This window comes from Numida meleagris, chromosome 5 (genome assembly GCF_002078875.1).
Source record: "Numida meleagris isolate 19003 breed g44 Domestic line chromosome 5, NumMel1.0, whole genome shotgun sequence".
Taxonomy (NCBI): Eukaryota; Metazoa; Chordata; class Aves; order Galliformes; family Numididae; genus Numida; species Numida meleagris.
The window spans coordinates 68,295,678-68,305,941 of NC_034413.1; the positions used below are offsets into that span (position 1 = coordinate 68,295,678).

A 10,264-nucleotide genomic window follows, 5' to 3' on the forward strand; every position below is an offset into this window, starting at 1 on the left:
GGGTTGTATTATTTCCTTTAAAACTCAATCGCTGCCCATAAAAGCTGCCTCTGGACTCCTTGCCCTACCTCCTGTGGGTATCCTCTGCAGTATGAGCAGGGGATGCTCCCGTTTGGGAGGGAGGGGATTATTAGACATTGTCCAGTATTGCCAACACAGGCATGCTACAGATAAGATACTTGCATTAGTGGGGATTTATGCTGCTGCTTGGAGAAACCCAGCCTCTTGCAATGGGCTGCATCAGACCCAGAGACTCTGTTTACAAAACAGAAAATGTTTTCTCTTCCCAAACTCTTCTGCCTTCTTCTCACTTAGTCCAACAAAATATTGTCTCTTGTTGTTTCTTGACTTTTTCCTTTTAGACCCAGATCCTCCATGCTATTGTCATTCCAACAAAAGAGGGGAGGATAGGCTCAGCTCGTTACTCTGTGGCTTTCTGGGGAGGAATTAAGAAATACTCTAACACTTTAATAATGATAATCTCCAAATAGTTCATAACGGCATTAAGGGTAATTAATGACATTTGAACAGTAAGAGTACTTAATCCCTAGGGAAACGTGATAGCTGCAATTTTGTTTACATCCGAAGTTGTTTCAAATGTAAAGAGGAAAAAAAAATCTGTTTTTAACATGGTTTCATACTTGCACTGCTTCAGATTTTATCTTAACTTTATTATAAGCAAATAAAAATAATAGAGGGTTTTTTTTGCTAATAATAAAGACTGCATTCCATATTAGATCCAGCATTAGGTTAAAAATAAAGGGGAACTCTTCTGTATTTCCTGAGGGATTAAGATTTTCTGAAAATTATAAATCACCAGTGATACTGTGGTTTACAAAGAAGGATAACTTCTTCTGAAAGACCCACATATTTACATTTTAAAAATATTTTTCATAGCCTTCAGAGCCATTAAAAGAACTTAAATAATTTTGATGATAAATGCTCCGTACTGGAGCTTTTATGTTTTGGTAGCGCTTTTTATTTTTCCTTCACATAGCTGACCTTGCTAAACCTTTGAAAAATGCTGTTACATCCTTTTACGTTTTAACAATTTTACAATGAGGGGAAAAATAACTCCTGTGATAGTTTTCGAGATAATACCGAACGGGTCTAATTCAGATGTTTAGGTTAGGAAAAATCAACAGAAGGAAAAGGGTTTTGTTGACCTTGGGTTTTGAGAATAAATAGGATAACACCTGATTCAAGACAGGAAGCTTTCCTCGTTCTAAATACACAGAGCAAAGCAGAGTGTGTCAATCCCGTTTAGCATTTGAATGCAGCATGTGCTCTTTTGGTTATGCTCTTGAGCCTGTTTCTACTTTTGGCTTTTACATTCCACAGAACTTCTGTAAAATCAGCAGGGACAGTGCTAATAAATTTATAATGTTGTTTTGTATTTCTGAACATAGTACCTCAGTAATTAAGTGAAATATTTATGATGAATATAAAACAATGCAAATTCATTTGTTTGCCTGAAAGCTAGCTTGTTATTTATTTAGATTTATCTTTGAATGATTCTTTAAATTGAATCTCAGTATGAATGGGAGCGATATTTAGAACAGAGAAAATTTGTTATAGTGTATCGATGCATTACACTGTATTATTGGGTGTCAATGCTATGCAGAGGGTGATTTAAATAAATAAGCAAACAACAAACAGAAAACAAACAAACAAAAAAAGACTTTGACCCCAAAGAAAAAAGGTTCCTTAGTTTGTTTTTCCCCTTGTAGAAATTTGTAAGTGTGAAATCATTTCCCATTGGCTGAAATATTTAATAAATCTTATGCTATCACTAGCTGTAGATATACAAACTGGATCTTCAATTATAAGACAGGTAGAGTGAGGCTCAGTAAAATAGCGTCTTATTTTTTTTCTTCAGCTGGCTGCATTTTCTTTATAAGCTGTTCCAGCAATATCTGTCACTTACTATTTTCATTGGGGAAATTAAATCTGAAACTCTCTAACCAATTCAAATCCAACAAATGTAGTGACCTATGAAAGAAAATGTCTATGAAAAGTGTCCCTATGAAAAGCATTGATGATTAAAACCTAAATTGTTTACTTCAGTTGGACTTCTTTCTTCTCGAAGTAAAAATAACTTTCCAAAAATAACTTCCTTTCCAAATGTATTGCTGGGGATCTCTTCATCTTTTTTACTTTTTTTTTTTTTGACAATCATCAAGTTTATGTCATGAGTATTTATTTATTTAAAAAATGATATCCTATTTTTAAGTTCTTACGCAACAGCATTCTACATCCAGTAATTCAAGTAGCTATACATAGTATTTAATCTAAATCTAGATGGACTGCTTATGTGCTGAAAAGTTGCTAAGACTCAGTGATGTGAGGACACCCCTAAAATTTTGAAAACTGTCTTGGAAGGGACCTTTAAGATCATCCAGTTCCATCCCCCCCTGCTATAGGCAGGGACACCTCCCTCTAAACCAGGTTGCTCACAGCCCCATCCAGCCTGGCCTTGAATGCTTCCAGGGAGGGAGCAACCACAACCTCGCTGGACAACCTGTTCCAGTGTCTCACCACCCTTACAGTAAAGAATTTCTTCCTAATATTTAGTCTAAATTTGCCCTCCTCTAGTTTAAAACCATTTCCTCCTATCAAAATAGAGCTGGAAATTTAGCTGCGTACATATGAGCAAATCTTCTGTTTCTTTTTAGATCTTGGTAGCCAAAACACAGTCCTGAGCAATTAAGTGTGATTGACTCTTGCATGAATTTCCAAGGCATGGCTTTCATGAAGTGCAACCTTTGTGCTCAGTCTGCAGCCAGTAGATGTTTGGTGGAAGGGTGGATGTTGGGTGGAAGAGTGGCCATCACTTGGAAGTGTCCTTCACCAAAGCATGTTCTTCCTCAGCCTTGCCATTGTTTTCTATTTATTTTTGTAAGTGAATAAGTAGATGTTAAAATGGCCTTGCTTTGTTACACTAAAACGTCTAGGTGGCTGTGTTCAGACCAAAAGCAGGGACCCTGGACATTAGCAACTGCAAATGGAGTTACTGCCCTGTGCTGTCATGTGTTGCCACCAAATGTGATGGAGGAGAAGCCACAGATGCCTTCAGCTGAAAGAGAAGGTAGACTCCTGCATGGGTATGTAGGCTGGCCTTTTTCTTTACCTGTTTTTCAGTAGGTTGTCAATTGACACTGCAGCCTTCAGCCTACTTTGACCTGTCAAGAGGGAGAACGTAGCAAGGTGTTGTGGCATACCAAGGCAAAAACATGCTGTGTTCAGTGTTCACAACTTTAAGTAAGTTTGGGGCTTTTTTTTTTTTTTTTTTTTGTCTTTTAGACAAAGGAAGCAGCTAAGAATTAGCAGGAGGACACCAAATGGCTTGCACATTTGCTTTTGCTTTGTCAGTAAATGCATTTTATTTTTACACCTCCTACTTTATTTATACACCTCCCTAATATTGGTAATTTTCATACAGCATGTGGACTATCAACAACAAAGTATATCCATTAACTCTAAGACTAGAAAGAGTAATTTTCCAATAAATAAACCATGCTTGCTGCTTACTTTCTGAGCTCTTAGAAAACTATTTGAAACATGCAATAAACACAGAGGAAAGTTCAGTAAGTTTAGTTGGCTAGAAATGTGCTACTGTGTGTGACTGTCAGAGTGCTGGCTGGGGTCTCTTGCTGCTGCCTAAGGTTTTTGGAAGACATTCCTTTGTGGAAAGGCCAATCAGGCACTACAGTTTGATGCCATAGTAGGGCTGAGCCCTCCAATGTTACATAAACATTTAGTACAGAGAAAAGGAAATGGGCGCTGTGACATTTATTACTGCAGAAATTTAGCTTGTAAATATGCTTTAGAAAGTTATAACCCAGACACAATGGGCAGACTCTCTTACCCTGTCCCTAGACCAAAAGGTCCTGCTGGACTGCCTTTCAGACATTCCTGGGATGAAGGTGAAGTTATCACCTTCAGTGAATTGAGTGACACTTTTCCTTCGAACCTCAGTGGCATGAGATTTTCAGCTCCCCTCATTTTTAAAATACAAAAACTTATTTCTCCTCGTGGATTCTTTATGTGGAGAAATGTAAGGAAATATATGAGGCATGTTCATAATAAAAAATGCAAACAAACATTCCCACTCTCTCAATGATTTTGGTCCTATATATATATATACAACAAATCACATACTTTGGGGACTGTCCCAAGGCTCCAGAGCCCTTAGTGATGTGGGCTATGGCAGGGAATGGCAGGGGACTCATGAGATCATCTCAGTCCAGATTCAGAAAGGGTACTAAAAAACTATTTTTGGAGGGATATGTTGTTTAATGTCATATTTCCTGATATTCCCGAATTATGCGTAGATCAGAGTAAAAACAGTATTCAAAAACCTCAAAATACACCTCAGAATACCCAAAATAGGTCTCAGTGGTAAAAATAGCATTGAGATCAGGGTGCAGAGTGGCCCTTGTTCCACCTCTTGCTGGTTGCCAGGGCTCCGCTGCTTCATGGGCTCCCTGGTCCCATGGTGAGCCTTCCTATCTGTCTTGTCAATGGAAATAGTAAGATTTTTATTGTTGGTTGAAGCAGACGTATTAAGGTTTTGGCCTTGGCTTGCAGACGTCGTTCTAGAAAAGTCCTTGGAATAGGCCCATCAGAAGCTTGAAGTGCATGTATTTTGAGATAAAAAAAGAAATATTAAAAATAAAGTTGTTTATGCTCATGATCTGAAATGTTATAATCTCGTAAGTGCTTTATTTACTTCTGTTGAGCCATGCAGTATGCTTTTAGTATGGGGGTCAATAGTTCCTCCCTCCAATTCACCACCATTTTTGCCCCTCCAAAAAAACAAAATATCAAACCCAAACCACATTAGCACTGTTAGTAGTACAATGGTTTCAGTCCTAAACTGTGTTTCTCTGCTGTGGTTAACAGTGCTGGGGAAATAGCTGGCTAAGTGATTCTTGGATTTTAAACCACAAGAGACTGAGCATGAGTCCAATACTCACTTTTCAAACTTGGGAGGAACATGATTTTGACCTCAAAAAATGCACACTGCCTGTGCTCAGTAACATCCTTGTATAGAATTTTTTTCTTGAAGGGAGGCTCAGTGGGAGTACCATGATGTGACAGTAATACTGACTCCTTTTATCTCTGTTTTTTCTTCTTTTTTTAATTGTCCCCTTGACTTTTCAACATTTATAGATCATGGCCTAAAAGTGGTAGCCTTCCAAAAGAGACTCTGGGCTTGCCTGTGGTAAAGTACAACGTAAGCGATGGAGAGTAAACCACAACATTGCTCACCTAAATAACAGCATTGTCTGAATTGATCAAGATACTAATTATTAGGAGCTTGTAGCATGCAAGGTAACTTCTGGTTAGGAAAAGACCACTCACATCATATGTAAAGCTTCAGTTTTTATATGGTTGGTGGGTTCTAATATATGGATGGGATGCTATAAAGTTTGGAGCAATAGTGCTGAGCTATTAGCATGGGTTACAAAATGCAGAGCATTCTGTCTGAACAGGAAGATCTACCATTTGAGTACCATTTTTTGAGTTTTAAAACAGCAGGAAGACTAAAACCCCTTTCTGTCTGGATTCCCAGTGGAGTTCAGGGGCTCGTGTAGCAGCCTTTCTTGAACCATCTCATCATGTCTTCTTGAGGGTCTTTGTAGCTCCTACAGAGCTACAAAGCAAAGAAGGTATTCTGTTCTAAACATGTTATAATTTTGGAAGGGTTACTAGAACATGAGACCCAAAACCAAGATGAATGATAATCCATGGGGCTAGTAGTGGAGTCCTAGTAATGATGAGGAGTGGTGAAGAACTTGAGTAATATGACATTAACTCAGAAACCAAATCTTGACTAGAAATACAAGTGCAGATATGTTCATTTTATTGGCTTTTTGAAAGTGTTTCCATTAACAATCTTATCTCCGTACATTTAAGTGGAGATCAGATACCAACCCAGTAGCAAAAAATTGCCTTAATTATGAGATGGAAATATTTTTTCATGGAAATTGAAGTCGTTTAGGTCTCAATCCTGCAAAGAGTTTTATGCTTGTGTTTAATTGCTGTTAACATCTCTAAGTAGCCCCATGATAAATCCTGTAGATGAAAATGGTGCTACTCAACTAGGACAAAGCTAAACATATAAATATGCCTTTGTACAATTAAGGCTTGGTTTACAGGTGCACAGATTCATTTTCAATGGAGACCTCAAAAAAGAGAAGCTTGAAATTGAAGCTAAAAATCTATTTTCCTTTCAGTGCTCCATTGTCCCATTTATTAAGAAAAAGGCTAGACATTTCAACCTGTTGCTCCATATTCTAAGATACATATACTGCTTGCTCCTGTTCACAAGGAAGATTTAAATTCTTTATGAATCTGTGGCACTGACTTCCACCCTCTCACAGCCTGTCACTTGCACCAGTGAAAGTATTTCCACTATTTTCTCTCCCTTTCAGTATTTCTCTCCCTTAGAGAAAAGCAAAGCCAAAGTAAATTTAACAGAGTAGCCACCTGTTTTTATGGCTTAGATCATCTAATCAAAGAACGAGCGCTACAGTGATGGGACACTCAGTTGAAATAGCAAATAACACATATCAAACTTTGAGAGGAACAGTGTGTCAGTGTTTTGAGAGAGAGTAATCCCTGCTTATCAGCTGGCTACCAGGAAATAGTCAAATATTCTGAATTTTAGATCATGCTGCATTTTTTTGTAACTTAATACTTTCTCAGATAAAAATAAATGAGGCAATAAGATGTTTGTCCCATTAGCAATGTGTAAGTGAAGGTCTGCAAATAATTAGATATCTAAGATGCATTAAACTGATAAACATTTTTAATTATTAAAAATATTAATAAGCAGCACTAAAGTGGTTTTTTCAACTAAGGAATTATTTTCTGATGAAAGTGAGAAATTATTCTGTATGAGTGAAAAATGTGTATCAATGCTGATGCTGAAAAATGCATGAAGATAAGTAAATTTCCAGTGTATAAAAATAAGGTTGATATTCCTGGATATCTACTTGATGGACACATACACACACCAGTTCTTATTGTAACTCTTCCAAACTTTGAATTTGTGTTATGAATATTCTTAAAATTAACACCAAGAAAGGATTACTTCCATTAGCAGAAGGTAGAAGCACTGGGATCATAAATACAGGGCTGAGCAGCATTGAGGGGTGTGTGCAGTATGCCAGGTTAAGAGCAGCTCTTCTTCTGCCTGGTTCCCTGTCTGCCTTTGCTCAGTTTTGAACCAGAAGGAGCAATACTAGCTAGCTCACAATGTAAAAACATATTGCATTATTTTCATACGCGATGAAGAGAAAGTGAGAAATCATCCTTGCCTTCCTTTCTGATCAGCATCTTCCCAGTGGCATTGTACTAATCACCAGTGTTGACTATTTTTAACTACTTGCCTCTCTCTCGTCTCCCCCCCATCCCCAGCAGTATGTCATCCAAATCCACTGGACTTATTCAAAATGAATGTTTTCAAATATTAACATATATTCAAAATGAAAGAAAAATCTTCCTTAGAGTCTGGCCTACTTTTTTACATGACTGATGAAAGCTTGTGCCACCAAAGGTCAACATCTTCTAGCAATCTTCCTGTGCAGAGTAGTGCTTTGCTGCAACCCTCCCAGTGGACAGAGATCCTTGTACTCTGTGGTCAAGAAAACTGTCTTCCTTGCAAAGCTTTAGCCCAGCCAGTGGGCTTTCTGCCAAAATCTGAAGGCTTCCCTCAGCTTCCACGGGATGCTACTGCTGTGGTGTGGTACTGGATGGTATGGAAGATATGCGTACCTTTGTGTGCTGCAGCAAGTATAGGAGCAGAAAAGAGGAGTAATTTCATCTCTTTCTTCCCTTGTTTGGCTTATTATTATTATCTTCATACAGAAACTTCTTTCCCTAGGTAAAGACCTGAGTGGCATCTTCCTTGATTGAAAGAAAGATGTTATTGTAATTAAATGTTCATCTGCCAACAATGCTTAAGGCAAGAGAAAATTGCAAATATTGGCAAGAGCCGTGTCCTGTACTGATGGTCAGGTGAAGTCATGGGGACAAAAGTCATAACCTCAGCTTAGGCTCAGGTATTTGGATGAACCTGGCTGAATGAAAGAGATTGTACTATGGTGGAGAATAACAACTTTTCCTGCCATCTCTAGCTGATCACAAGTTTTCTTATGTAGAGAGATGACTTCATCTGAAGTGTGACTTCATCTGTTATGTTTGCTTTTTTTTTTTCCCTATGTACTTGCTGCAATGAGAGTGATGTGATACATTGAAGGCACATGTGATTTGTCTTCACTCTTTCTCAGCTTACCTTTAAATACTCAATCAGGTTTAGGAGCTCGGCATTTTTCTTTCAAGCCCCTCATTCAAAGTGAATGTCTTGCGTTTCAGGTATTATAAAATATTATAATATATTCTGTGCTCAAGAACAAACAGAGTTTCCATATGGCTTTGAAAGATGAAGAGAGATGAGACAAAAGAGTCCAAAAGTACATCTTGCTCTTAGGGGGCTACTCTGAGGTATGAGCAGAGGTGGTATAGAAAAGGTCACCTAAAAATTGTTTGCCATAATTGCCACTGTTCTCTACATTCAGTTTTTTACTTTCTGAAACTGATAAAAATAGTCTACTTTTTTCAACTGCTTCAGAGGGTTGTTGTGAAGACAAATATCTTTAGGCTTGCCAACAACTAAGATCCTTCTGTGTGCAAATAGCCATGACATGCTTTCCCAGCAAATTTCTGTAAAGGCCTATGTCAAAAGGCCTTATCTTATCTGAGTGCTCTTCTGCTATCTTGTACTACCCTTGCTGTCCTGCCTTTGCTGATTTCAAGATACCTTAGTATTTTATTGTATTTTGTTTTATGTTGTTTATAGTGTGTTTGCTGCTACTTCTGTGCTAGAAGTTTCCACAGAGGGCTGAGAGTGATGCCTCCAGGGGAAGGTGAGGGACTTGAAGACCAGTTCCTGGTGAGACGATGTCCTGAGCAGAGTACCAACCAGGAATACCCTCTTCAGAAATGTTGGGCTGATTGAAGGGTAAATGTGGGGAGATGAAGAGCAATCACTACTGGGCTGCAAAGAAGGAATGTAAAGAGTACAAGAAGTACTGTGTGGGAGGCACCGTTGCTGATTCAGGCCCATGGCTGCTGTGTATGTGACAAATGAACAGCAGCTGGAAGGCAGAGGGACCGGGTTTTATCTGGAAAAGGGCTGAGCATTAAGGAAGAGAAATGCTCGCTGGTGGTTATGAGAGAAAAACACTCAAAAAAAAAAAATTCTGTAGTTGATTTATATTTCTATTATGGGCTTATCCTGTTAGCTTGTTCTTCGAGAAGAGCTGTTCCCTGAGGTACCATTTATCCATTTTAGAAACTCTCCTCCCCCAAGAAGTTTGCAGCAGTGGAAAGAACAAAAGTTGGGGATGTTTGAAGAAGAAATCTGGCAAAAACAACTGAATGGCTGGATCCAAATGGGGGGGAACGCAAAGGCTGACTCTTCTGGGGTGCTACCACTTAGCATGAATACAGACAGAGGGACTTTGCGATGAGCTATAATGGCTATTTTAGAGCATTTTTTCTCCAACTTCTGTTAAGGTGATGTTATGAGACAGGAAAAAAAAAAAGGGGGCGAAAGTCTCTGAAGATGAAATTTTTTGTTTTATTCTAGGATGAGTGTCATGGGGAAAAGTATATGATGGTGTAATAGCTGTCCATACAATGGAAAGTTGGATGGGTACAAGCAATGAAATTTGAAATCAATCCCAAATCCTTCTGAATCCAGGAGACCTTCGCACCCATGAAGGCACCACTGCTGAGTCAGGCCCATGGCTGCGTGCACACCCAAGAAATACACACGTGCTGATAGAAAACAGATTTAAAAGGTAACCGTGAAATTGCTTTAGAGCTCTGGATGTGTTTAGAAGTTTGTGACTGGTTGTCAGTGATGTCATAACCATATTTATTATACCTCATAAATGGATGGGTCTGACTGTTTTCCTTATTTTAATGTATAAATTGCAGTTTATAATGGCAATAAAACACTCCAGGCTGTGCATTTCAGGGTGATTATTGCATTTCTCAGGTGGTTAAAGTTACTCTAACTGCCTTTCAGCTCAGATTTCAATAGTATTTGCCCAGTGTTCGGACAATTTTACTTGTATTTTTATGTACAAACCTCAAATTAAAGTGTTTTATTGCTTTTTAATTAAAATGTTGAAGTGTAAAGAAGGAATGGTCACAGGCGGACCGAAAGACGTGGTAGAAGGTGTTT

At 38.4% G+C, this 10,264-nt stretch overlaps 1 long non-coding RNA gene across 3 annotated transcripts in view; it reads left to right on the forward strand.

Annotated features, from left to right (window-relative positions):
- LOC110400482 overlaps positions 1-9,892 on the forward strand; it is a 119,502-nt gene extending 109,610 nt beyond the window's left edge. For all 3 annotated transcript variants that reach the window (XR_002439881.1, XR_002439883.1, XR_002439882.1), the window contains 3 exons: positions 2,955-3,104; positions 8,870-9,031; positions 9,662-9,892. This is a non-coding gene — a long non-coding RNA (uncharacterized LOC110400482). The remainder of the gene's footprint in view (positions 1-2,954; positions 3,105-8,869; positions 9,032-9,661) is intronic.